Consider the following 4,250-nt stretch of genomic DNA (forward strand, 5'->3'; position numbering starts at 1 on the left):
CAGATCCTCAAAACCAACAACCGGGGTCAATTCGACAGAACGTAAGAGGGGTGCGACGCACCAAATACGTTGTGAGAGAACGGAACTGCGTCTCCTAGTGGCTATGTACGAACATTGCAGGGCAGTGAAGACAAATTTTAAACGCGTTTTGTGTGTGCGAACATCACTCGTTTTGCAGTGTTATCGATTCATGTAATTGTAATTAAAGAAATGTATAAATAAGTTAATAGAGAAGGCGTGAATGATGGAGGATATTTTGGCAGGTACGGTAGTGTAGAGATAAATATAAAAACATCGTTAAGGACTCCAGCCACCCCGCTCATGTTCTGTTCGCGCTCCTTCCATCTAAAAAACGTTACGGGAGCATCAAATCATGCACCACCCGTCTCAGTAACAGTTTCTTCCCATAGGCAATCAGGTTGCTGAACAGCTGACGCAACCATATGCACTGCACGTTGAATTTGAACGTGATAAGTATGTGTGCTGGTATGGATAACTAGTTGTAGTGAATGTGTGGTGATTAGGCCAGCCCTGATGTAGTAGAACAACGAAAGTAGGTAGGGCATGGTGTGTAGAGAACAGTAAAACAGGGTTGGCACATACGTTGTCTTTGAAAGGATTTTTAAGCTTGCTGAAATCCACAAGCGCTTCCACAATCTGATGGCCAAAACTGAGAGGCTCAGGAGGAGCTTCTTCCACCAGGCCATCAGACTCCTCAATATGGACATGCCCGCCACACTAATCTTGAACACATACTCTGGACTTTAATGATGTGGTACTTTCTAGTTTTTATTCTTATTATTCTTATTCTTATTGTACATATTTTTACATTTTCCAGGGTGAAACATTTCTCTGCATCCATCCTAAAAAAGAGAGCAACCCTAAAACTCCCTAAAAATAAATAATAACAGTAAATTAACTGAGTTAAGATGATAGACTGTCTCCTGTAATGAGGAGATTATTTCAAATGATATCTCTAAAGCTTTGGCTAAAAGCAGTTATGCTGTTATGAATGCTGTAATTACCTTAACAGCAAAAATCCTGTCCATTCAATAAGCCATGTTAAAGAATGATCTTAACATCATGACATAGATGGTGGGATCTGGCAGTCTGAATGGACATGGTCACAATGTCAAAACAGTACAGTTAGAAGAATCAGGAATGACTGGTGTTTGTTATCAAAATCTCAAAGTAGTTACCATAAGAAAAAAAAGATGAATTACAATGATATTGTGAAACTATTGGAAGTGTTTACTTGTTTTACTTAAATTATCCAATCATGAATGAAACCAATAATGAGTCCAAGAGTTGTTTCACATGAACAGAATGAGGTCAACTTTATTAATACTCGTTTGTCTGTATGGTTCTGAAGCTGCACCTTTACCAAGATTTTTATGAGATTTTCAATTATTTTCATTTTATCCTACTTAGAGGATACCTCTGGCTGTTCTCTGTAAAATGGATTGTAGTTTAGCTCATAAATCTAACTTCACACATATAACTAACTGTAGCCTGAAATCAATTTTAAGAGACTAGAAAAAGCTAACAAAGTGTTTGAAAATGAACAGCAAGGAAAGTAGATGCAACGCATGCAAAATGAAAGTTGGTTTTCCAGGTAACCTCATAAATATTTAGTATATCCAAGGAAATGCTTTCCCTTGTTATTTTTTTTATTTCTTTGTCAATAGCAATCTTTGATGTCTTTCGAAAGCACATCCAGCACCATGGTGCTTGCTCCAACATCTTCTGCATATGTCACTGTTATTTTACGAGTTGGGTTTAGCTTGTTTGTTTCACTCAGTCTCGTCACAGCAGAACAATGCGTTACTGTTTCTTCCTCACTCCTTGCTGTTCTGGAATGCCTAAATCAGGTCTGGCCTCTGCTGGTTCAGTTGTGCTCATCTCACCTTGCGCTGTTTCAGTGCACAACCCAATCTCCAGTTCTGAAAGGGGGGGTATCTCTGACTGCTGGACGGGCAGAGGATTATGGTCAACATCAACCTCATCCTCCCCACTTTAGGAGTAACACCTATGTAAACACTGTCCACCTGCAGCAGGGCACGGAGATTTGTGATATATATTTTGTCATGTCTGTCTTGCCTTGATGTCATTAATGTACCTCTGAGTATTGATGCTTTGCAGTTGCTCAGAGCAATTTGTTAAAGTCCTGCTGTGCTTTGAATTTTTCCCATCAGTACAGCGGGGCTCCCTTTCCAGCACTTACCAGCTCTGCCAGGCAAATGTTCTGGGGGGGTGATCTCTGTACTGTCTAAAGGGTGTGCTATCTGTGACGCTCCACTGGGTTGGATCTGTTTGTAATGAGCCCCACTGTGGCAGTCTTAGAAGGTTATCACCAATAGAACAGCACCTGTAATTCCTAATTGCTGCAATCTCCTTGATGGCCATTTGAAGAAACCTACCATTACATCTGTCAGAGTCACTCATGCATGAATGGGAAGAATGGCAAATAATGTGAGGGAGTTAAACTGAGTAGTTCTTCAGCAGCTCAGTCCAGCTCACCTTGGATGTCTTTGTGGTGAAGTCAAAGGTCAGCCCTGTGATGATGGGATTGGGATTGGAGCCCTGTATATTTCCTGTGAACCGGCCGTTGGCAATGTCACGTGTCTCTGTGCGTATGAGCCAAAGAAAGTATTAAACTTCTGTAATGTCAAGAATTACAATTAGAGCTGCTGAAGGCATAGTTTTGTACAGATATCTGGAATTTCAAAAGCATTTCTTAGTATTACTGGGACATTAACAGTTGCCCACATCCTTGCTTTCAGGATCTTCCTGACATCAAGCTCTAGGAGGTCAAGTAGGTCATTATTCAAATAACCAGGCCCCATCCTGCCTGTTCTTGTGTCACTGCCACTTCCCATGAGATAATGAGGAAACGCTAACACACAGATGGTGCTGCAGAATCTTGTTGCTTGTTAAGTGCAGTGTCTGAAATTACTCTCTTGGCTTTATTTTAAGTCTTTACCCCCAGGGACAGGGCAAATTCCACTGCTGTGTCTTCCTCAGCACTGAATGTTTAATTGATCCTACTGATGCAGAGCACAATCAATTAAAACTGATAATCAATGAAAATGAATTCACAGTACTGTAGCAGAAGATCTATGCATTTTCCTGTGCAAGTCTTTTCTTGAGTTAGTATAAATGGATGTATGTATATTCTTACATAGGACAAGATTATTATATGCATATATATATGTGTATGTATAAGAAAACACTGTAATGTCTGTGTGTATAATGCTGTCAGTCCACAGAGAAACACTCTCTCTATAAATGTGAGAAATAATTCTATTCCAAGTTTAATATCATCCATGACAGAATGGTTTCATTTTAAAGAAAAGCATAGTGTAAATTCCCTGAGAATTACACAGTCCTGTGCTGGAGGGAATATTTTAATGAAGTAATTATGAATGGAGTATTCATGAGTTATGGTAATGATCCCAAATCACTATGTAGGAACAGGGATAATTAGTGAATAGAACATTTATGTTTCTTTGGAGTGGTCTAAACAGACCAGCCGGTATTTGGTGGAACACTTATCTGCACAGTAATGTATAATGCGAATATCTATATATGATAATGAGGTGCTTTTCTCCGTTGGTGCCATGGAAATATGAATTAATGATCTTAGAAGTATTCTTTAAGTGCATCTCTGTGTGTTAAATAAATGATAACAATGTAATTGGTCAGATGTAATAGTCGATTAGTGAGATATGCTAGTAATCTGGTGTATTTAATGTGGCCTTCCTCTGTCTTACCCATCATAATGAGTACTGGAAGTGTTTCTGAACTGTGAATGCCATCCATATAACAGGCTTTGGCTGGACAAGCTATGCAACACCATCAAAAGCCATAAAGGGTAAAAAATTCTCTGTTTTCTTGAAGAATTTTCATTTGAAGCCAGTGACTTTGCAATAAACAGATCTCAATTGGTCTTGTGAAGGTACTGCTATTTCCTCAGTAGTGAAATTTGAGAATGCTTATTGCTAGTCTAGTGTTTCTAATTTATTATATTATGCTTTCTAATATTATATCAGAGATAAATTTGCTTGTGTTTTCATATAATAATTCCTCATTGCAGTGTTAATTATGATTTTTTTTGGCACAAAACGAAAAACATATTCCCCTGCAGTAAACAACTAAACTTCACTTGAATGAAAAGTTCCAAAATTCATTTGCTCTCATCTTAGGAGAAATTGTGTGACTTGCTGGGATCTGTGTCATAGTATATTTCA

This window comes from Megalops cyprinoides, chromosome 6 (assembly GCF_013368585.1).
Source record: "Megalops cyprinoides isolate fMegCyp1 chromosome 6, fMegCyp1.pri, whole genome shotgun sequence".
Classification (NCBI taxonomy): Eukaryota; Metazoa; Chordata; class Actinopteri; order Elopiformes; family Megalopidae; genus Megalops; species Megalops cyprinoides.